This window comes from Oryctolagus cuniculus, chromosome 8, assembly GCF_051225735.1.
Source record: "Oryctolagus cuniculus isolate XC-2025 breed Fujian yellow rabbit chromosome 8, ASM5122573v1, whole genome shotgun sequence".
NCBI lineage: Eukaryota > Metazoa > Chordata > Mammalia > Lagomorpha > Leporidae > Oryctolagus > Oryctolagus cuniculus.
Genome location: NC_142874.1, coordinates 136,945,458 through 136,970,144, shown reverse-complemented (window position 1 = coordinate 136,970,144; position 24,687 = coordinate 136,945,458). Strand labels below are relative to the sequence as shown.

At 46.6% G+C, this 24,687-nt stretch overlaps 1 pseudogene; it reads right to left on the bottom strand.

The window, feature by feature from the left end:
- Positions 1 to 4,064: 4,064 nt before the first annotated feature.
- Positions 4,065 to 7,480, bottom strand: LOC127483129 (BOS complex subunit TMEM147 pseudogene; annotated as a pseudogene).
- Positions 7,481 to 24,687: the final 17,207 nt, after the last annotated feature.

The window sequence follows — 24,687 nt, the reverse complement described above, 5'->3', positions numbered from 1 at the left end:
GAAGTGCATGCCAGCGCCTGGATGCTGGCCCTGGCAGAGCACATCGGCATTTCTGGTTACTTGGGCATACAAGTATAGCATCCCTATGTGCTGGGAAAACCAGATGTGGGTGCCACAGGGATTTCTACTACCTGAGTGTTTTCTTTTGTCAATCAACAAAGTATTATGTTTTAGGCTTTAACCTGGAGTAGATTTAACTGAACCAGTCATGACCTATACCATTCTTTCACTAAATGCGTAACATCTGTACTGGTAGAATTGACTCCTTTTTAGAAGTTATGCTGGGTCCCACGTTTTCTCTGATTGTCAGCCTACAGTGATCTCAACACAATGCCAAAGCGCCCAATGTGGTCAGTGGATTCAGTGGAGGAGGGAAATTGACCCGGCAGTTTTGATTTTGTGTAGAGTCAATAACCAGTCGATGGTCTGTAATGTTCATTTTCCAGTGCATCTGTGAGCACCAGGAGAAATGCTTTCTGTTCATGGCTTTTTCTGTGTGTAATTACCAAGTGCCTAGAAAGTAGTCCCAGGAATTAGGAAGACAACTGAAAGACTGTCAGAGATTGTACTGTTGTGGGTTATGCCTTTGGGCCTGAGACCAGATTGCTGTTTCTTGCAGATGTCACTTTGGCTTCCCCTACAGTAAGCCTATACCAACTGGTAAGCTTAGCTTAAAAAGTGTTGGTTACCAAAAAACACACAGTCTCTACCAGGAAGTGAAATCCCTTTTGATGGTTGAGGTATAAAGTCCATCGAGGGTTTTAGTTCCAATGTGTGTCATTATTGAGAGAGGTGAGGAATCATGCAAATAGCTTGGAAAATTCACATTGTGGTTCTCCATGTCCATGTTGTAGAGCATAAGAAAGAGTTAGAGAGAGAGAGAAAAAAATTCCTCCATCTACTGGTTTACTCCTCAAATGGTTTCTTTTTTTATTTTTTTTAAAATTTTTGTGAACAACATGTGTCTAGTTTCTTTTTTTTTTTAAGATTTATTTATTTATTTGAAAGTCAGAGTTATACAGAGTGAAGGAGAGGCAGAAAGAGAGAGAGAGAGAGAGACCTTCTGTCCACTGGTTCACTTCCCAGTTGACTGAAATGGCTGAAGCCGAGCCAATCCAAAGCCAGGAGCCAGGAGCTTCTTCCAGGTCTCTCACATAGGTGCAGGGGCCCAAGGACTTGGGCCGTCCTCTACTGCTCTCTCAGGCCATAGCAGAGAGCTGGATCGGAAGTGGAGCAGCCAGGACTTTAACTGGTGCCCATATGGGATGCTGGCACTGCAGGCGGCAGCTTTATCCTCTATGCCACAGCACTGCCCCCGAAATGGTTTTAATGGTTAGGGATGAGCCAGGCTGAGGCAGGAGGCTAGAACTCCATCCTGGTCTCTAGTGTGGGTGGCAGTGGCCCAAGCACTTGGGCCATCCTCTGCTGCTTTCTCAGGCTCATTAGCAAGGAGCTGGATTGGAGGTGGAGCAGCTGGGACTTGAAGTGGTCCTCCAGCACTCCAACATGGGACGCCAGCTACTCAAGCAATAGTTCAACTCCCTCTGTGCCACGACGCTGGCCCCAAAAACTTGTATTTCTTTCGTTCTTTCTTTTTTTGACAGCAGAGTGGACAGTGAGAGAGACAGAGAGAAAGGTCTTCCTTTTGCGGTTGGTTCACCCCCCAATGACCACTGTGGCTGGCACGCTACGGCCAGCGCACCGCGCTGATCCGAAGCCAGGAGCCAGGTGCTTCTCCTGGTCTCCCATGCAGGTGCAGGGCCCAAGCACTTGGGCCATCCTCCACTGCACTCCCAGGCCACAGCAGAGAGCTGGACAGGAAGAGAAGTGACCGGGAAAGAATCCAGTGCCCCGACTGGGACTAGAACCTGGTGTGCCGGCGCCGCAGGCGGAGGATTAGCCTAGTGAGCTGCTGCGCCGGCCACGAACTCGTATTTCTAACATGAGTCCCAGTCGATTCTGATGCTTACTAGAGTTTGTTTTGAGAAACACTGCACCGGGTGAAAGGACAGGGATTGGTGGGGAAATGGTGAGCATCTCATTGTGGATGCTGAGCAGGCCTCAGAAACATTGTGGGGTCTTGTAATTTGTTCAATATCCTATACACAGGACTTGGGAAGCAGTCTGCATAGTAAATGCACAATGGCGCTTTCCAAGACTTGACTGCTTGAGATGCTGTACATTTTCTAAATAATCAGTACAATGCTTTTTAGCATTTCTTCTAGTTAATATTGAGGGCTTTCCACCTAACCCACTTGCCAGTGCCCTTTAGGAGTGTGGAGAAGAATGGCTGGCCCTCAATGAATGCGGTGCAAAGCAAGCTGAATGAATCCCAAAATGGCATATTTTACCTGAAAAACATGCATTATGTTCTTTTCCAAGTAAACTGCACAGAAAAAATGTAAATGAAGCGTAAAGCTCTTCTGAATTAGGCCCTAAGCGTTTTTCTTTTTAGCATATAAACTGCCACGAAGGATGTGATAGGAATGTGTTCTCTACTATTTTTCGAACGGTAATTATGTTTCCCAAGTCAGACTCAAATACTTGATATGGTCCTGTTGCCAGCGTACCAGACAGGTAATAATTGGAAAATTTAACGTGGAGTTTTATCTCTTCAATGCTAAAAGGTAGGGCTACTCACAGCATGCAGAAGCACTGGCATTCACTGCGAACCTGGCGATTCTCTATGATGTTAATTTTGCACCTGGAAATGCCTTCCAAGCAGTAACACCTTTTAAACTATGTAAGAATAAAAGACAAGTATTCCTTCCTCCTCCAGCCTTAACCTAAAACAGCCCATAATCTCCATCTAGCATACAATAGTTCCTACTCCCCCCCCCCCCTTTGCTGTACTTCAGCTTGGAATGTTATGCATTTAAGTTTTAAAGCAGCAAATTAACTCATTTAAGTGGCAATGGAAGAAAATGAAGCAAAAAACGAAGGAAGTTCTCGGGAGAGCGCTGTTCAATTGTGTATCCAAAGACCATCAGAAGAGGATGAACAATGAAACTCATAGAGGGAATTAGGAAGAATTTCAACAACGCTCCTCTGTCTATCCCTACAGAAGACTTTGTTAGCCAATTTTTTTATTACTGTCTTTTTCTATACAGCATTGCTAAGACTTACACTCCATTAAAGATGTGTGCACCTTCCCTGAGAGCGATGAAAAGCTTCTTAAGGCTTCTTTGTGAATTGGTAATGCTTTCTTTTGGGGGGGGGGGAGCAATGCAAGTTAATTCTTTTCCACATCCTATGCAATTTCTATGGGAAAACCATACATTTGCCACTTTAGGACAAAGCCTGTCATTGTGTGGAGTAGATTCTTACACGGTAAAATAAACAGAAGAGCAAAAGCTTGGAAATACTTTCTGATAAGATCTCTCACAATATCCTCAGCCTGACTTTGCATTTTCAACTGGGAAAATTTTGGTGTTCTCTAGTGCACATGAAACCAAATTCCATGGCCCTTTGATGATTGTTCATCTGTACTTGAATTTTTATAGGTTTCTTTCATATTTGATACATCCTGTTTTTGTGTCTATCAAAAGAAATATTAACTTATTTCCAAATGGTACCTTTCACTTCTTGTTACTGTATACATTTGATTACATGGAGTTTCCTGTAGTTCAACTTTGCAAGCCTCAATTAAAATTATGTTTTATGAGAAGGATTTAGCAACTTTGGTTGTATAAAAACACTGTATCTAAAAATGGTATAACGGTATATAACTTTAGTCCTCAAAGTAGAGATTGTATTCCACATCCTCCAGTAGGTCGGATTGGCAGTGAGCGCATACACTGGAAATACATAGCTTCTGACAGCTGGAGAAGCACTGGGCCACATGAGTGTAAGGATCAACAGCTCAGGTTATTGGGTCAGACAGGTTTCAAATCTCTGCTCTGTTTACCAGCAGTCTTGACCTTGGGCTTATGTTCGTTGAGCTCAGTTTTCCCCATGTGTAAAATAGATAAGAGAGCAGTTATAATACTTAGAGTGGGCTAAGTGCTGTATCAGTTACATCAGTTGAACCAAATAAAGGCTCAAATTCAACAGAAATCAGGTTTCTACTCTTGAAGCTTGGAGATGACCATGACATCTCTCCTCCAGTTGGTCATTTGGATATCCAGGCTGACAGAGGTCCTGCTGTATTCAATCTGTAGCTTTCTGGATGACTTCAGAGCAGTACTTCTCCAATATTTCTCCCTAAGGGGAAAAATTAAATTAATCAAATGCAATTAATTTAGATTAATTAGTTTAATTAACTTCTCCTTAAGAGACATTAAATACTAAGAAATAAGATTTTATCAGGTGGGGTTGAGCTTTAGAAGGCCACACACTACTGCAATAGCTAAGATTTTTTTTGGCTTCCACAAGCAACAATCTCCACTTGGCAATGCATGTGTTGGGGGTTGCCTTCATTCCAGCAGGCCGGGAGGGGAAAGGAGAATGGAAGAGCCCACCCCGAATGTTTGCATGGGCCAGGCTGGGGGCATGCTCATCGCTTCCAGTGGCTGTGAGGGACACTGGGACATGTAAATTCTCTGTATGTCCAGGGAAAAGGGAAGCCAGATCCTTTGGTGAATTGCCAGGAGTTTCTTTCACCCTTCTGCTTGCTTTGTGTCAACTATTGTGAGATTTAATTAGCTCTTGACAGGGATGAAGTGTTCAGCATGCCTACATAAGTATTCAATAAGGTTGTTCAAATCTGTGTCAGAAAAAAGTCAAAATTAAGAAACCTCATCTCTTCATCCTTCAATTTACCAGAGCATGAAATAAATCTCAGAGTTGCAAGACACCTTAGAAACCAGGTAGGGGTGGGCACTTAGCCTAGTGATTGGGTCCAATTAAGATACTTCCATCCTACCTTGGAATATCTGGGTTTGGTATGTGGCTCCTGAATCAAGCTTTCTACTAGTGTGGACCTTGAGAGATGTCTGTGATGGCTCAAGTTAATGGTTACAGTCACTCATATGGGAGACCTGGTTTGGGTTCCCAGCCCTCAGTTTCAACCCCAGCCACTGAGTGTGTTTGAGACTGAAACAATGGGTGGGAGCTCTCTCTCCATCTCTCTTTATGCCTCCAAATTTTAAAAAAAGGCTGATTTTCCAGTGATGAACTTCTCCTTGATCACTTTAGGAACAGGCCATGCATCTCCTTATTGTAGTTCTATTTATTTCTCCTCCTCTCCCAAGTACTGTTTACTTCACTAAGACTGGAAACAGGGAGAAGATATCTCAAAGTCCAGGGCACCAAGCCTGGGAGTGCACACTGACAATAATTACACACAAGGACAAGGTACGGAGGGTCAGCAGCCCTGTCAACACTGCTCAGGCCAGCAGTGCTGTCAGCTGCCCAGTGGACAGAGGTGGACATGACACAGGCCTTGTAGACACTAAGGAGCATAGGAGGAAGGTTGGCCAGAAGATATGGTATAGGTCAGACATGTTATCATCCAGATCTGGGCAGGTGTGGTGATGTAATGGACCAGGCCGATGCCACAGTCAAGGCCCATGTGGCTGTGTTTCTGATCAAACTCAGTTCCTGGGGTTCAGATAGGGATGCAGCTGGGCATATGAGCTCAGCAGTGGCACACTACAGGGGACTTATATTTTCCCTGATTGTCGTTCCTGGACATGGATACAACAAGTTTATGGTCTATCAGGTCTACACCTGGGCTGGCCTACATGAGCCCCTGAGAAGTCACAGATGCTGCCTTCTCAGGTGGGAAAGAGAGTGTCCCAGAACAGCATTTTGCATAGCTGCACAAAGAGGGGGTGACCCCAGCCTGAATGCATTTCCAGAAAGCTGCTGCACACAAGGCTGTGCCTCCAGGTGCAGGTTTTGTTTTTGTTGGTGCTGTTCTGGGACCTTGGGCCTGGCACCCACTGGACTTAAATATTTTTCTAGGTAAAAATCCCTATCTTTGGATCTCCATCTGCCTCAACCTGCCCATTATTTGTTTGCGCTCTTTAATCCATTAAAATGTGTTTGTTGAGTGCTTACTGTAGACCTGGTAGACAGGGACCTTCATTGTAGCTACAATTGTGTTCTCAGCCACTGACCCAGTGTGGGTATTCACAGCTCCTCAGTAAAGCATTGTTGCAATGGGTTTGATGGTAGAAACCCATGTGGAAAACTGGCACTGTTGGAATCAGGTAATGGATTATGTTAATGAGGCAATGAAGGTAGTAAGAGGAGATGACAGCTTAGCTGGGTATTAAAGGATGTGACAATGCCCCATGTCAGAGAATGGGGGAAGGGGACTGCTGGAAGAGGCCTACAGGTGAGGGCTTATCAAAGTGTGGTGTGCCAGTTAATTAATGTTTGCCAAAATCTCATGTCCACCAGTAACTTAAGAGTGTGAGTGTCTAGGAGCAGGGTCTTAGCAGATGTGACCGCATGGAATCCAGGACAAGAAGAGGCAGGGAAGGATTCTGTCCTAGAGCTATGGAGGGAGCAGAGCCCAGTGACCTCTTGACTCTGGAATTCCAGCCTCTAGAATGGTGAGGGGAAATCTTCTGTTGTCTCAGGAGTCCCAGTGTGTGGAGATTTGTTACAAAAGTCCTTGGACACTTACACAGGGCAGTCAGCGGAGGGTTGGAGAGAGGGGTCAGCCATCGGTCACAGTGTCCTGGGAAGCTCATGGTGCCCCTGTTGGTATAAATAAAGGGCTTTAAAATGGATTTGCCAGATGGAATGATGCTTCCTGTGCCTTCTGTATAGGACACGGAGGGGTTCCCACTATTGACTGAACACTTGTTGTTATTGGGTTGCTCTGAAGTTCATCAAAACCCTGTACTTTCAGGAGTTGAGCCATATGCTTCCCAAAAATCTGTTGTGTTTTTTTCCCAAATCTGTTTCTGTCCGAGGTACTTAGAATCATACAGTATTATTATAATAAATACTTAATTAATAAATTATAAGTGTGGAAGGAGAATTATTTCTTTGAAAAACAGCAAAGTCTTGGGGAAAGACTGGTGCGTGATTAAAAAATTATAAAAATCAAGAAGGCTTATGCAGTCAGATTGCTTTTCAAATGCCTTAGTGGTTTGCTGTAGAAGAAACTGAAACCACCAATTGTAAAGGAGGCATTCTGAGTGCTTTATACAAAAGGAACTTAGAGGGAATGCAGGCAATTGCTGCCTGATTATATATCAGAGATGGTCACGTAAGTGTATGCTTGCATTTTTGACATTTAAATAAAATATTGTAGATAGATATTTTTAAAATATCTCCCTGAACTGATTTCTTTCACACTTAGTTTTTCTCACTGCACAGGATAAGGAAGGTTCTGCATTAGTAAATGATGTGGATGAGGATGTTAACAAGTGCTCCTCTAAGGCTGATGAGAGCTTTCTCGCTGTGACAGTGAGCATGAGTGGACAACTTCCTTCCCACCTGGCAAGTGACTGCTTAGCTCTGAGACCTGAGATTTGGGTTCCCGGAGCTCTGCATTCCGAGGTGGCACCCACGCTGCCATGTGGACCGTGTCACAAGTGGTATCTGATTTCTCGGCCGGGGGATCTGTGTAACTCAAGGTCACAAGACAGAGCCAGAACCAGAAACACGTTCTTCATTTACTGTCTCCCATGTTCTTTACCACGTGTCTCACCAAGTCCAAGGGAATTTCATGCCCTCCTCTGTGTTTCTTTTTTTATTCTTCTCATCATCTTTCCCTCCTCTTATTTCTTCTTGAGAATATATGTCTCACATTCTAATCCCTAGCTTACACATGATCTTTCAGAACTCATCCATTTGCAGGCTGGAACAGTCTGTAGATCTAGCTTTAGCATATTTGGCTTTCCAATTATAGACTGTTTGGATAAATGTTAGTATTTGTTCAAGTCCTCTAAATATAAGTCAATAGATTATTGGGGATGTGGCCTAGAAATAGGAAATGGGCCAACTGGTAGGAGAATTTATTCTGAGTTTGAAGTGTTTTCCTGGATAGGCTATTAATGAAGAATTACAAAATGATTAATCAGTCAGAAAATAGTATTTAAAAGAATATCATATACCAGGTGCAGCACCAAATGCTGGCATGTGATAACGTGAACAAAGAAGACTCCCTAAGATTTTGCAGAGTTTATATTGGGATCTCTATGTTCTGAGGTCAAAAGCAAGACGGCCAGGGATGACAGTTATAAGTCTTAAACCTCTGTTGAAATATTCATTTATCTGTTTATTTTTTAACATTTATGAAAATACAGTATACATACCAAGAAATGTGTGTAAGTGTACAGATAAATGAGGGCTTTTTTTTTTTTTTTTGCCATCTGATTACACTCAGAACCAATACCCACATTAAGAAGAAAGCATTCCTAGTGTCCCAAGAGTCCTCATAATCACCTCCCATTTCTCATTTTTTAAATCTGTTGGAATATTTAGTACCATTTAGATGCTCTTGGTGAAGCCAGTGTTAAAGTTTAGGTCTCAAGATTTAAGCGTGTTGGCTAGCGCAGTGGCTCACTAGGCTAATTCTCTGCCTGCGGCACCAGCACTCTGGGTTCTAGTCCTGGTTGGGGCGCCGGATTCTGTTCCGGTTGCCCTTCTTCCAGTCCAGCTCTCTGCTGTGGCCCAGGAAGGCAGTGGAGGATGGCCCAAGTGCTTGGGCCCTGCACCCGCATGGGAGACCAGGAGGAAGCACCTGGCTCCTGGCTTTGGATCGGTGCAGCGCGCTGGCCGTAGCGGCCATTTTGGGGGTGAACCAATAGAAGGAAGACCTTTCTCTCTCTCTCTCTCTCTCACTAACTCTGCCTGTCAAAAAAAAAAAAAAAAGATTTAAGCATGCACCTTCCGTTTCTGAAACCACCAGTTAACTCCTCACGGCGGTATCAGGTGGCCGGGCATACTGTTCTCTTTGTTAGTGGGGTGCTGTGAGGAACACAGCCCAGAGAAGAAGGTGCTGTTCCCAGTCTTAGTTCTGCCAGGAAGAAGCTCTGTGACCTTGAACAACTCACAGGGGCGCTTGAATATCCTGTGCTCCTTGGCACTGTTTGAACGAGGTGCTGTCCATGATCTCTTCCCGTTGTAAAATTCGCATTTATTGTAGAATTTCAAGGCTGTTTGAAGGACCCAGAGCTTCCTTTATAGACTTTCTGAACTACTTCATTACCCTCACCACACAGCATGATATGTGAAAGTATAGTTTTTGTGACAGAGACATTACAGGCTCCCATCTGCCTTCTCTCACCCCATTAGTGCTTCTATTGAACGTGGGAGGCAAGAGGAGGCCTCTTTCTGCTTGCTCATTTGAGGAATGGCTGGAGGAGTCAGCAATGTTTAGCCTAGAAAACATGGCCAGAGGAGAGAGAAAAGTCAGTGTGGAGTGGCTGAAGGTGTGCTATCAAACACAGGCAGTCCCAATACAAAGAAGAGTGTGTTGTGATTTTTGTCTTTAAGAAGCTCTGCTTGGAGGTGAAGACAGACACACAAAAAACTGTGATGATTCCAAATGCTGAGGCAGGGAGGGCTGGGCATGAGATGAACCTGGCAGAGAGATTCTACCAGTACAGGGGAGAGTAGTCTTCCGTGTTTGCCCAGAGAGCAGAACAGTAATATATGGATAAAAGTTACAGGGTCAGATTTTTGCTCAGTGTCAGGAATGATGTCCTAATATTTGGATGCACTGTTAGATAGGGCTCTTGGCAAGGAGGGGGACTCTGTTTTGCATTGGTCACAAAGGCGCTGGGCACATCCCTTGGGATCTGCACCCTGTGGGAGTTTGGACTAGGTGATCTCCAGCTTGCCTGCGGCCGCTCAGACTTGACAAGACATCGTCCTGCCCATCCAACAGCTTTCCTTCTCCCTACGGAGCAGAAACACTGCTGTTAAATGAAGACCATCACACGCACCATCCCCGCCACAACAGAAAAAGGAGAACGTTTTAATGTTCTTACTGTTGATGGACAGAATGCGGGACCCTGCATCAGGAAGGTGGATGCAGGAAAAAGCCCAAAGAAACCTTGTCCTTAGCAAGCTGTAGACTCCACAATTCTGAAACAGGGGAGGCTGGGACACAGCTTGCAGAGGAGCTGGCTGTGATGGCATTTACTCCAGCGTGCTAAGCTGAGATTTCCTTTGAGGCTATTGCGTTGGGGCTGCAAGACTCACCGGCAGAATTCACAAAATACAAATGTGATCACTGAGGATTATGCTGCCATCGCTGGACGCACGCTGGCAGGGATTGTCGCGGGGCTTGCCAAGCACACACTGACCCTCTGAGTCACATCGGTTCCCATGGAGATTAACACCATCAACAGTGGGGACAACAGTCCAGAAATGGGATTGTTGTTAGGCAGGGAAGAGAAAAATGGCAGTATGATTCTCCAGAAACACAGCAGTTGGAATGAAAAAGGAGCCCGGGGTGGTGTGGCGCGGGAGAGAAAATGGCTCATAATGGCAGAGCAACCTGCTTCCGCAGCTCCCCTGCAAATGGCTGGGGAAAAGTGTGCTTCCTGGCATCCAGACTTCAATCTACTTCTGTTTATTGGGCTATTTCCAGCACGTTTGCTTCTCTTCCCAGGTAGCTTATCTCCTCCAAGGAGTGTGCCCGAGGTGACCTCACCAAGGACCATGTGGGCCTGACGCTGGGACCTCGAGGCTGTTGGAACTCAGGGGTGAGAAGTACACAGAACCCTGGGATACATCTTGGTAGATTTTAATTTTCTTTCAGGATAAAGAGTCTTTTACTTCTGTGCAAAGAAAACCATGATTTCTGGGCCACAAATTATATGGTCATTTCACATATTTTAACAGGAGGGCTGGGTTTCTTTGTTTTAAGGCTTTTTTTCAAAATTAAAAGAAGTTTTTTATTTTTATTTATTTGAAAGGCAGACACGGGCTGGTGGCGTGGCTCACTAGGCTAATCCTCCGCCTTGCAGTGCCAGCACACCGGGTTCTAGTCCTGGTCGGGGCGCCGGATTCTGTCCTGGTTGCCCCTCTTCCAGGCCAGCTCTCTGCTGTGGCCAGGGAGTGCAGTGGAGGATGGCCCAAGTCCTTGGGCCCTGCACCCCATGGGAGACCAGGAGAAGCACCTGGCTCCTGGCTTCGGATCAGCACTGTGCGCCGGCTGCAGCGCGCCGGCCGCGGCGGCCATTGGAGGGTGAACCAATGGCAAAAGGAAGACCTTTCTCTTTGTCTCTCTATCTCACTGTCCACTCTGCCTGTCAAAAAAATAAAAAAAAATAAAAGAAAGGCAGAGAGAGAGAGAGAGAGAGAGAGAGAGAGGGCTTCTATCTACTAATTCAGTACCCAAGTGCTGGGAGCAGTCACTAAGGTGGGTGCAGGCTGAAGTCAGGAGTTCGCAGCTCCGTCTGGGTCTCCCACATGGGTAGCAGTGACCTGAGTACTTGGCCATCACCTGCTGCCTCCCCGGATGTGCATTAGCAGGAAGCTGGAGTTGGAAGTGGAGTTGAGACTTGAACCCGCGTGCTCCTACATCGAAGCATCTCAAGCAGTGTCGTACGTGCTGCACCAAATGCCCCTGGGCAGTTGGGTTTCCGAGAGTTCACTCTGTTCCCTTTGGAAGTCATCTCAGGCGTGTGTGCTGGGCTGATCTCCCCTGCACCCTTGTTGTTTGCATCCGGATCTGCCTGCATCGCCTATTCAGGCTGCAACAGTCTTGTGCCTGAGCCTGGCTTCCTGGGACCTGGGACTGCAGCCCCTCTCCCACAAAGAGAGGGGGAGAGGCCTGGGGGTTTATGTTCTCCAAGCTCAAGCCTTGTGAAGCCTGCCCAGCCCAGCAAGTCAGGGTATCTAAGGTGAGCTGTGCTTTTCCCCATCCCTTTTGTATCAGCAGTTGTGGAAAATGCCTGTTAGTTGCTGAATGATCAAACAGATGTAAGAAGAATGACTGGTTCCTAGCAAAATCAGATTAAATTGCATCAAAAGGAACAGAGCTGAGATGACATGTCATCCTGGAAAAGAAAGGAGTAATGGTTTTCAAAGCAGTGACAAAGCACTTTTGGAGAAAATTAGAGTTAATAAGATATCTGGAGATGGAAAACATTCCATCATTCTTCCAAATGTTAGTTGCTGATGACTGTTCATCTATTGTGAGATGTGAATTGGCACAGGGAAAATGCACTGGGCTGTGCAGGGCCACAGTCTCAGCTATACCCAGTCTCTCCAGCTCACTGGGCCTCAGTGTACTCATCTGTGAAACGGGGACTGCTACTCACACAGTGCTGACATGAGGTGCACCCTCAATAGCTAGTGAAATGCAGATGATGGTGTTGAGGATGACCACACTGACGACAGTGCCGATGATGATGACATGATGGTGGTATAATTACCAGAATATTAGGCGTTTCCAGGGAGGCTGAACTAATAGGATATAGAAGAGTGTGTAGATATTCTCTATACAGGAATACCTTTGTGTATGTATGTGTGTGTGTGTGTGTGTGTGTGCATGGGTTATACAAGGGTGCTTTGAGAAGTTCATAGAAACATGGAACTAGAAGATACCTTGCACTTTCCACGAACTTTGTGAATACCTTTGTGTATGTGAGTGTGTATACCTGTGTGTGACTGAGCATGTAGAGCGGTATTTACTATAAGGAATTGGCTGGTGAAGTTATGAAGGCTGAAATGGCCTCAGGTCGACAGGTGGCAGGCTGGAGACCTGAGAAAGCTGCTCTTTCAGCTCAGGTCTGATGGAGGGAAGACACAGGTCCACCGAGAGGCAGCTGGGCAGGGGGAGCTCCCGCTTCCTCGAGCGAGGGCCAGCCTCAGGGTTTCAGCAGATGGGGTGGAGCCCATCGTGCTGGTCCACCAGCTCCAACGTTGCTCTCGCCAGAAGCACCTTCCAGACATGCCCTGAAGGATGTTTCTTCTGGGCTCTTCCTGGCCTGGTCCAGTTGCTACCAAGTTAGCCATCATGGTCATGGTCTTCAGCAAGGCTCTTGGCCCTTGGTTCCAACTTGTGTGATTCTCAGAAGGGTGTCTCATTGTAAAGCTGATTTTCAGAAACGTACTTTCTGCAGAGGCCTTGCCTTATCGGCAGCTCTGGGTGATCCACGCCTGGGCTTGGGGGAGCCTCTGGGAAGCAGGGTCTTCTGCTATAGCAACAAGAAAGTCTCATGTCCCCAGCCTCCTCCTTAGTGATGTCCAGTCCTCTGAGCTGCCTTTAGAGAAGGGGCTTGGCAGGGTACCCAAGAGCTCAAGACCATGGTTCTGTTCCTGCTGTGCCACTGGCAGCTGTGTGATTTTGGGCAAGTGATGAACTCTTCCTGCTTCCTTACCTGAGCAGTGGGGTGTGAACAGAGTTCACACCCTAGAGTTGTCCCCTAGAGTTGACGTGAGAATGTTGTATGTGCATACAGGTAAAGCATGAGATCCGTGTCTACCTGGCACACACTATCCATCCAGTGACTCTCATTTATTATCCTGTATCTTAGTGGGAAATGAGAGTCAGAGTGGTGTCACAGTTCAGTCCTTTGCCACTTACCCAGCAAACCTGAAGGTTAGTGGTTTTGCAGTTGTCAGCTTAGCTTTGGGTTATGTTCTTAAGACTTCCTTGAAAACAGCAGGTGTGTGTGCACATATGTTTGTGCATGCAAATGGGTGTGTGTGCACGTATGTTTGTGCGTGCACATGGGTGTGTGTGTAAGCCTCTGCTGGTGAGTACTGAGACCGGGGGTCCACCCTCGAGATGGCACAGTGCTCCTGCCGTCCCACTGCCCAGCTGCTGAGGGAGGAGGGAGCTCTGGTCAGCATCCAGAGTCCCCTCCTGTCTCCCTGCAGAGAGCACAGAGCTCACACCCTGCCTTCCGTCAAGCACACACTGTTGGTTCTGCCTGTGATTTGCTAGGAGCCACACAAAAACTCCAAACACTTGGGCTTTTGATTTTTTCTTGGCTTTTCTATTCTAGTTGAAATCTGACCTTCCAAGGACACAGTTCAGTATGGGAGGAAGGAAGGCAAGAGAAAGGACATTGAGGCAGATGTTGTCTCTTGCCTCCTTGGAGAGATGCCCTTAGTGAGACAGACAGACAGACAAGCAAACAAATACTGGGAGATGGAGGGTGGGTGGCATGGGCTTGGCACAAAGTATCAAGGAGGGAATTTTGTCTGCAGGAACCCCAGCCCCATCAGCTTCTGTCTGCGCCTGCTCCCCAGGTGGCCAGTGATGGTGTCTCATCCTCACCGCTTTTGCTTGTTTCTTCCCTGCTCTCTCATCAGAGCCTCATTCCGTCAGCCCCTAGAGACGTCCCTGATTTACTGAAACACATCTGGTTAAAGAATCTGGTCTCCTAGCAGATTATTGTGCAGAAATATTAGCCTGACAAAGCAGCTCATTTAAATTTTATTCAAAGTACTGATGATTGAGGGCGGAGACTTACTGTACAAAGACTCTCATCTATTAACTCTTCTAATGGGCCATAATATTCGTTTTTTTTTTTTTGCTAGAAATTTGTGTTGTAGGCAAATACTTTGTAAAATGAATGAGCTTAAAACAATGAACTTAGAGCAATCTAAGTGTATGTGCGTGCACTCACACTTATAAACATGGTTTTTCTCTCTGCCTCGTCTCCCACAAAAGCCCCACTCACAGACTGTGTCGTCTTCCCAGGGTGGAGGCACACTAACATGGCACATGTGGAAACCAAACTGCCAGGCTCAGCTTTCTGGGGAGGGCTGATCTTGTCTCTTGCCTTGCAGAAAGACCTCGCTGGCACCACCCTCCTCCTCCTATGCTATCCCAAATCTGTGCCCCGAACCTGCCAGCAGCTTCCTAAATCTCTCCATTCCAAGCCTGGGGTGGCCTTCTTTTTTCCCTGACCTTGACTTTGGAGTCGGCTGTGTGGTCTTGCTTATGACCCAACTTGGAGGTGAACACTGTTTCATCGACTTACCCATCCTCACAGTGGAGATTCTGTCTCTGCAGAAGCTGAGCACACCTCTGACACGCAGAGATGGTGGATCTATCATTTTGCAGACTGTTTTAAAGTCAAAGGCTGGCTACTGTGGTCTGCCGGGAGCAGACCAGAGAGACTTCCACCGCTTCTGGCCACACTTGCAACCCCCTTGCCCATGTTCCCGAGACTGTGGATGAACTCTTGGACACAGAAATCAGGTAATTTTACTCCTCTGAGTAAAGCTCTGCGTGGAGTCCCTCTCCTCTGTTCCCAGCATCTGCGACAGCAGCAGATGCAATCTGACACTCACTTCTCTATGTCTTCACACCTTGTCCATGTCTTCACACCTAGGATGCAGGCTCTAAGAGCAGGTGTTGGAGCTGGCAGGTGTTGGTGCAGTGGCTTATCCCTCTGCATCCCAAATGAGCACTGGTTCAAGTCCCAGCTGCTCCACTGCTGGTCCAGCTCCCTGCTAATGCACCTGGAAAAGCAGCAGAAGATGGCCCAAAGTGCTTGGGCCCTTGCCACCCACGTGGGAGACCTGGATGGAGTTCCTGGCTCCTAATTTTGCCCTGGCTTATAGCAGGTTCTGGGAGGGTCCTCTGTCCCCCTGCCTTCCTGTGTTCTCCTGGAAACACAGACCGCCAGCAAGCATGCTGCCTCTCTAGCAGGTGCTTTGTAGGAGGAACATTAATCGGTGGAATATTGTGTTAAGAACATTGAAATCAAAATCCACACTGGAATAATCCATAATAATATGAATGCAGGATGCTTGTGCCAGGGGCTGTTCTGAGGTTTCTTTAATATGCATAAAGTGTTTAATCCTGTTAGGTGTGTTCTTTTGCTGTTTCCATTTTATAAACGAGGAGTGGAGATGCCAAAAGCCTGGGGAAATTTTCCAAGATCACACAGCAAGTGGCAGAGCTGGGATTCATACCCAGGCAGAGCCGTATGCTTCCCCTCTGCGTGCGCTGCTTCTCTGGCTCTGGTGTATTCAGGTAACAAAGCAAATGTTGACTGAGGAGAGGCACCTACCAGAAAGGCTGCATTACTCAACTTTAGAGCTCCGCTCACCATAGTCCAGGTGAGTGTAGTGCACAACTTGGACAGCTGTCCACAGCAACCCTGGGTATTCTAAGATGTGCTCTTTCCTTGGAACAAGGCCGTCCATGAAAGTGCCATTCAGAGAGTGAATAATTCTGTAATAACATAGAGTGAGGAGAGATTAATTTTGAGCCTTTTATCTATCTAAAAAGCACAAAACAAGGGGATAAAGTATAGGGACAGAGTTTTAGATTCATGGATTTTTCCTTTATAGGCACTGGTGGGAGACTGGTCTCTGAGAGTTTAGTGCCTGGAAACATTGCTACTTTGGGCAACAGGTGCTGTTTTATGGAGAGGGGCTCTCCTCTGTCAGCTTCAATGGTCTTCTGGTTTCGGATGCATAGAAACTCAGAAGAGCATGGGGGCTCCTATATTTTTGTAATTGTGTGCATCTCTTTGTGGGCCGATTTTCCACCAGCCTCCTTTTCTTGTATCTTTGATGTGGTTTCTCTGATCTGTTTGCATTTTAAATTTATTCATGCTGGTTGATTGCAGTCCTTGGTAGTGGGGTAGAGTGAATGACTTAGGAGTTAGACCCCCTTAGAAGGGCACCGAGCAGGCCCCCGTGTAATCCTTGTTCAATGTACAGAGGGGCAGGTGCAGCCAATTGTGCACCAGTCAAGGTTTAATGCCAGTGTTTCTTGGCTATTTGAGAAAGAAGGCGGTTTTTCTGCTCTTTGTAGGAGGAGTGTAGTTCCAGTGGCTGGCTGACCGATTCTATGGTGATAGCCTGTCTGTAAAGACCATCACCTTGACACACTTAGTATTACATTTGGTCTCCTGAGGGCCAGCTTGATTTTGATAAACCCTTAGCCGAAAGGGAAAGTCCCCTTCTTCGATGGGGCAGCCCTGGAAGTTTCTCAAAACCAGACAGCAGATGGTCGTATCTGAGTAAAGATCAAGAGAACGGTCTAGTCTGTTCCCTTTCTGTGCCATGCAGTACCGCATTTAACATCTGCCCAGTGTGGGGCTGTCGATTTCCGCTGAAGAGAGGAAAATGTGCAAAAAAATTCTAGGAGATTTCCACCTTGCTTGATCAATCTTGACCACAACCTTCAAAGGTCATCATTTCCAATATGATGACCCGTAACATGGAGTCAGTAAAGCCTTGGGGAGGCAAAAGAACTTCTCACATTCACAGAGAAGCTGGAGCAGGAATCAGGAAGGCAGGGACACAGACACACTCACCACCCTCCTGCTAGCCTGCACTATGGCGCTTGCCTTTCTGATTGCTTGCCGAGGTCATTCACTCGGTACCCGATTGAAGTCACTAAGAAAGGGGGACATCACAGGACTTCCCGGGAGAAGAAATACGCCTGTCGTCCCACCTGGCGGTGCAGCCCGTGTACAGGGAGGAGGCAGCAGATCTGTCTGGATCCGAACTGAAGGGTCTTTGACATGGCTCGTGTGCGCTGTTGGGCGGCAGTGGTGTGCCTGGCGGGTTGTGATCAAAAGACAAAGCACCGGCGGCCCGCAGCTGCCATCAGTGCTGCCAGAGGACAGCCCTCGCAGACAAAGGAGATCATTAGCTGTTGCTGGTCGCAGAGGAAACTGCCTTTGCTCTGTGCTACCAGCTTGTGACTGGTTTAGAACCCGTCAATCCAGAGAACAGAAAGGCTGTGGCTTTTTTTTTCTGATTCGGTGTTAATAATTCAGGAGTTTAGGGCACTGTATGTTTTAAAAGTCCACAGTGTGCAAAAAAGCATGCAGTTTTCCTTTTGAAGATGTCGCACAGGTACTGGTCCCTCTGAGGACCCAGAGAGCTTGCCCCCTCTCACTGACCTTGGCTTCCAGACACGTCCATGGACACAGCAGAGACGAGAGTGAGTGCATCCATGGTCCAGTGGAATCAGCTCTGTGAGTCACCTTGATGCTTTGGAGGTCCTAGTCCTTCTTTGCCACACGGGGTGAGAAAAACCACTGTGTGTCATGGGGACAGGGACTAGATAAACATGCAAGCAGTATGTTTACAGATATGCAAATAAGCATGCAAATTAGACTCCTGTCGGCTTCGTTTAGAATGTAATTTAAAATTAATTAAAAATTAAGAGGTAAATTAGAAACTAACATTCAATACCATATGGGAAAATATACATATTTATCAGAATGGTATATATGTGCGCTGCACAGGCGGGCACTTGGGATGTGTGGAACTCCTGCATTTTGAAATTGCACAAAATCAATGTGGGGAAACAAGGTGTGTTGCAAGGATATTTTAAGACTCTACAAACTAAAATCCACTCCAATTTAAGGGCAGAATGAATGCGTTTCTTATGTGTGAGATTCTCTGTCAATTTAACAGGAAAAGGACATAAGTTGTACAATCGGAAGGCAAAATGACAAATCAGGTACAGTTTACCTTCTCATGCTATAAAATATTCAGGAAACTCATTTTTCTCAAATGGGGTCATTGAGCACATTCACACTGGCAGGCCTCGTGCACGTTGTTAATATGCGATCTATACTTGGAAAGTAATGATTTCCCTCCTGCAGCCACGGAGGAGTTCTGGGTGATTAATGAGTTAATAGCTGCATCCACACAAGGCCAAAACAAGTCATTGAAAAGTGAAAAATTCAATCATGCCACTGACTGTTTTGTCTACAAAACAACCAAACAACTTTAGTGATTGATTTTCTTTGCACTGAATTGATTGCTATTTTTTTTGGCAACTTCATTGAATTAACCAAATTGTTCGATATGCCCAGAGTGCGGATTGACTTCTTCTGTGAGTGTTGTAAAACCAACTTTTACTTAAGAAGATTTACCTGTTCATTTATGGGAAAGGCAGAGTAACAGAGAGAAAGAGAGAGGGAGAGAGAGAGACAAGAGTGCTCTTCCATTTGCTGGTTCACTCCCCAAATGCCGCACAGGGCCAGGCCAGGCTGAAGCCAGGAGTCAGACACTCCACCTGGGGCTCCCATGTGGGTGGCAGGAACCCAAGTACCTGAACATCATTTGTTGACTCCCAGGTGCATTAGCAGGAAGCTGGATTGACAGTGGGGAAACAGGAACTTTAAGTGGAGCCATGATATGGGATGTAGGCAAACCAAGCTGTGACTTGTGCCACAACGCCCACCTCAAAACATTCTTATTTTTTTAAAAAATTATATTTATTTATAATTGAATAAAACATCTCTATACTGTACAGACCTTTCTACCATCCCTAAAAATACATATAAGCAAAGATTCAGCATGTGATACTGTCGCTCCCCGTCTTCGTGGAGGAGCAACACAGGACCCTGCGCTGTTCTTTCGTCTGCTCGGCCCTCCCCGGGTTTGCTGCTGGTTCTTCCCGGGTTGGCTACTATCCCTTCCACCTCCGTGGAAGGGCAGTTCCCCCTGGCCACATTCCCCACTTCCGCAGGGGAGCGGCACACCGCCGGCCGGCTCTACTCGGGGGCTGCACAGGTGTTCCTTCAGCTAGATGTTCCCCATAGATGTTCCCGATGCATGCCGTCTCTCTCCTCCTTTATAGTCCTCCTCCGCCAATCCCAACTCGGCTGCCCACACGCCGAGTACGCTGCTCTCCTCCAATCAGGAGCAAGTCCTACAGTTTATTAGTTGAACTGGAGGCAGCTGTGCGGAAGCTGTTTACTTCTCTCCCAGCGCCATATTGTGGGAGAGCAGATGCATAGAATAAGTCCTAATTCGAGTAACTTAGTCTAGTCCGGATTGCTCCCCACAGATCCCCCTTTCTTTTTATTTTTTAGCGTTGATACGCGCCTGTCTTCGGTGTCCCGCGGCACACACTCTGCTCTACTTGCTAGAGTTGCCACAGGCTCTTACAAGTCCTATCAGGCAAACCGAATCCGGGTCCTCTCTTCGCCATGTTGTGAGGAGGTTTTTAGGCGCTGATGCGTGCCTGTGTTCGGTGCCCTGCAGCGCATGCTCTGCTCTGCTAGAACTGCCCGCAGGTGTTTACAAAACCTATCAGGCAAACCGAATCCAAGCCTTCTCATTGCCGTATTGTGGGGGAGACTTATTAGTGTTGGTTTGTGCCTATCTTCGGTGACCTGCAGCTCATACTCTGGTCGAGCTGCTTGCTGGCGCTTACCGCCTTAAATCAGGCAGACCGAATCCAAGCTTAATATTGTTGTATTGTGGGGAAGCCTTACTGATGTTAATTCGTGCCTGTCTTCGGTGACCTGCGGCGCATAAGCTGCTAGCTGTCCGCAGGTGCTCATCGCCTCACTTGATTAGGCAGACCGAATCCAAGCTCTCACATTGCAGTGTTGTAGGGAGGCCTTTTTATTTCTCTATTTCTCTATCTCCGGGCATTCCTATTTCTCCCATTTTACTTCTATCTTCCAGCATTCCTATTTTTCTCACTTTACTTCTAAACTTCTGTTTCTCTTATCCCTGCGGCTTTCCGGCGCCTCGCCCTGCCGGCGGGTTCCCGGCTCTGCGCCGCTTCAGCCCGCGCCTCATCTGCGCGGCTCGGCTTTGCGCGGCTTGGCTTCGCGCGCTCCGCGGTCTCCACGCTTAACCCTTTCGCGTCTGAACCACAGCCTACGCCAGCCCGTTCCCTATCTATTCACGCCCCGTGCTCTCTCTGCACGCGGCGGCTTCCACGAGTAACACAGCGTAGCTTACGTGTCCGCCACTAGCATTCAATCTAAGTTCCCCGGGCTAGCCTGGCAAATTCAACCCAGCGTACGTCTCCGCCCCACGATTTGGCTTCCCGTCCTTTGCTCCCCGGGCTAATCAGACGGATCCCAATCTGGCTTACGTCTCAGCTTCTGGTTTCAACTTTTCGCCCCCTATTCCCGGGCTAACTTGAGAACCCCAAAGTGGCTTTCGTGTCCGCCTTGGCCTGCCCCCCACGGCTTCAATTTCCCTTACACTTTTCTCTACCCGGTATGTTTCCCCAAGCTTTCCTCCAACGATATTCCTCCCTCATTTCTCCTGGCCTCTCCCCACAGTCCGCGTCCGAGTCTGTTTGTTCTAGCTTTCACTTTCGCTTTCGACCTTAGAGATTTCTCCCAGCTTCCCCGCGTAGTCCGTATCCGAGTCTATGCCTAGGCTTTCAATAGCTTCTTCCGGCACCCTTTTCGTCCGGCTTTTCCCAGGCTGTTTGCTAGTCTCTCTCTCCGATATTTTCCCTAGTTCTTCCCGTTTCTTCCCGTTTCTTCCCTCCTAAGTTTCCTATCCTAGTCACGGCACCATTATGTCGCTCCCCGTCTTCGTGGAGGAGCAACACAGGACCCTGCGCTGTTCTTTCGTCTGCTCGGCCCTCCCCGGGTTTGCTGCTGGTTCTTCCCGGGTTGGCTACTATCCCTTCCACCTCCGTGGAAGGGCAGTTCCCCCTGGCCACATTCCCCACTTCCGCAGGGGAGCGGCACACCGCCGGCCGGCTCTACTCGGGGGCTGCACAGGTGTTCCTTCAGCTAGATGTTCCCCATAGATGTTCCCGATGCATGCCGTCTCTCTCCTCCTTTATAGTCCTCCTCCGCCAATCCCAACTCGGCTGCCCACACGCCGAGTACGCTGCTCTCCTCCAATCAGGAGCAAGTCCTACAGTTTATTAGTTGAACTGGAGGCAGCTGTGCGGAAGCTGTTTACTTCTCTCCCAGCGCCATATTGTGGGAGAGCAGATGCATAGAATAAGTCCTAATTCGAGTAACTTAGTCTAGTCCGGATTGCTCCCCACATGATACCTAGGTAAGGCAATTAGAATTATTCCATTCTTTGGCTATGGTGGGTAAACAATTGAATTTTCTGAGGGTGTAGCTAGTTCTCTTAAAATAATGACAAGTGATGCAAAGGATCTCTTTATTTCATTAGAAATTTTAACAGATCCATAAAAATATACATATGTATAGGATGCCATGTGATGCTTCTCTCTCTCTCTCTCTCTCTCTCTCTCTATATATATATATATACATACACACACACACACACACATTGTGTAATGGTCAGGTAAGGATAAGCATTTATATCTCCTTGAGCAATCTTTTTTTTCCAGCTCCCAGTGTGTACACAGACACACACACACACACACACACACACATTGTGTAATGGTCAGGTAAGGATAAGCATTTATATCTCCTTGAACAATCTTTTTTTTTCCAGCTCCCAGTGTGTACACACACACACACAGATACAGAGCATTATTATCAGTAGTTACTCTACTGTGCACTAGAACATCAGAACTTCTCTCTTCCATTATTATAAGTTAGGATCCAGCCCTCCTGTTCCCGCGCCTCCCCAGTGTATTTTCTACACCACCATTCTAATCCCCACCTCTATGAGATCCACTTTATCAGACTCCACATGCCAAGGAGATCACACAGTATTTGCCTTTCTGTGCTTGGTTTATTTCATTTAACGTAATGACCTCCGGTTCTGTCCAGATTGTCATTTAGGACTCAGTAGTATTCCACTGTGTTGGTATCATGCTTCCATTATTCATCCATTTATTGATGGACATTGAAGTTGGTTTCTCTGCTTGGCTATTGTGCACGTTGCTACAATGCATGTGGGAGTGCAAATGCCTCTTTCACAGACTGATTTAATTTTTTTTTTGGGAAAAATTCAGAGTCAAGGGGATCTGAAATCAACTAGAATAAAATTATCCAGAGTAGGCATGTCAGAGAGAAAAACATTAGGAAAACCAGCAACAATGGTGACAGGAACAACAAATACCCAACAAAAATCCCACAAAGACTGAATGATGTTTCAGAAGAAAATGAATCTAATGGGAAAGTTAAGAAATTGGAAGCACATTCTTAGTGCTAGAATGGTCAGGGTCGAATCTTGTAAACAGGTGTTGGAAGTAAAAGAGATTCAAGATAAAAAAAGTGTCTTCTTGTCTAAAATACAGATATGCACACTGTCCTAATATAATTGAACACTCTGAATAAAAATGGTTGCTTGTATTCATTTATCTCTGTTAACTTTGATTGCTTTATTTTAAAAAATCCTGGCAGACTTTGGATAATGTGTTGAAAAATGTTATTCTTTGAAATGTTGGAGTGGAGAGCAGGTTAAAGCGCACCTGTTAAAGAGTCAATTAACATTTGGAAAGGAAAGCAAGCAAGCTATATTGTTGTAAGCTTTGCTTTTTATTCATCCTAATTTGAAAGTGCAGCAGGTGTGCAAAGAGGAAAAGAAAGTTCTCATTATTATTTGCCTCAATGGAATGTAAAGAATCATGTTTAAAAAGGATAGAAATTTATGGAAACAGTTCATCCAGCAGAGGAGGAGTAACCCTTGGTGATCACTTCCTACACCTCCTCTGAATTTGCACCTGAGTCTGCCAAGACTCAGAAGGGAGAGATGGGTCAAGGTCATGTGGTACATTGGTGCTAGGGGCAGACGTGATTCCACATTTTCTGACCTTCAAGCCAGGGATCAATCCCTGTGTTGTGTCACAGATGAATAAGCAAGGTGGAATTTTGAACATTGGAAAGAAAAGTATGACTCCATCAAGAACTGCATTTCAGTAGATGTTGCAGTAGACCGAGGACTCATTCTGGAATCTATGGAAGCTGCGGACCCTTTCTGGGTTGCAGAGTTTAATTTCACAAGCTTTTGCAAAGTGCTGTTGGAATGGGCCTTCCAGGTTCCAGGAGGGTGAGTGGGCTCTTCCTGGCTCATCTGAGAAGGAGAGACAGAGGAAGACAGGGAAGGAGGAAACGGCCTTCCGAGTTTAGAATTCACACTGATGTTGGAGACAGCCTCAAGATAGTATAAGAGGTGGCTTGTGGTGTAGACAGATAAGCCACCACCTGTGACACTGACATCCAAATGGGCTCTGGGTCAAGTTGTGGCTGATCCACTTCTGATCCAGCTCCCTGCTAATGTACCTGGGGAAACAGCAGCAGATGTCCCAAGTACTTGGGCCCCTACCACCCATGTGGGTGACCAGGATGGAGTTCCTGGTTCCTGGCTTTGGCCTGGCCCAACCTCAGCTGTCGTTATCCCTTGGGGAGTGAACCAGTGGATAGAAGATGTCTGTCTCTCCCTCTGTCTCTCTCTGTAACTCTGTCTTTCAAATAAATCAAACAAATCTCTCTCTCTCTCTCTCTTCAAAAAGTAGTATAAGAGAATTTCTTTTTTTCCATTTGGATAAAAATTAATATAGGAAATGAGATTTTTCAAGCTAGGGCTGTCAGTGCTACAGTACGGATGGTAGAACTGAAGGCAGAGAAAGGTCATGTCAGCTGGGCGCATAGCCCAGACAAGGGGTGGTTGCAGTAGAATTTGTGTTAGAGAGGAGACCAAAGGTTAGATATGCATTTGGCTCAAATGCATTTTCCCAAAGTGTCTGTGCAACCCTGATGCCTCTCACAGGAAAACTGAGTTTGTCACTAGCTACTGGAATTGTGCTGTGGCTTGGAGCATTCATATTCAGTAGACACGACTCAGATATTTGCCCACCATAAGCCTCAATCAATGATGGATGAAACACAGCAGGAGTATGCGTTTTCAAAGAGCTGCTTTTCATCCAAGAATCAAACGTGGGCCACAGGCTCCTAGGGGTCTTGAAGACCTGGATTTCCACAGGGCCACAACACAGTGGATGTAAGCATAGGAGGAGGAATTGAACTAGCAGAGGTGTGGCAGCTGGGGAAGCGATGCTAGCATAACCATTCAGCTGAGCTGCCTGTGCCAAGGTCAAGTGAGAGGAGCTAGGGCAAAGTAGAGAGAGAGAGAGGGAGACAGAGAGAGACAGAGAGAGAGAGAGGTGAAGTGGACAGTGCTGTGTTTCCCCTCTTT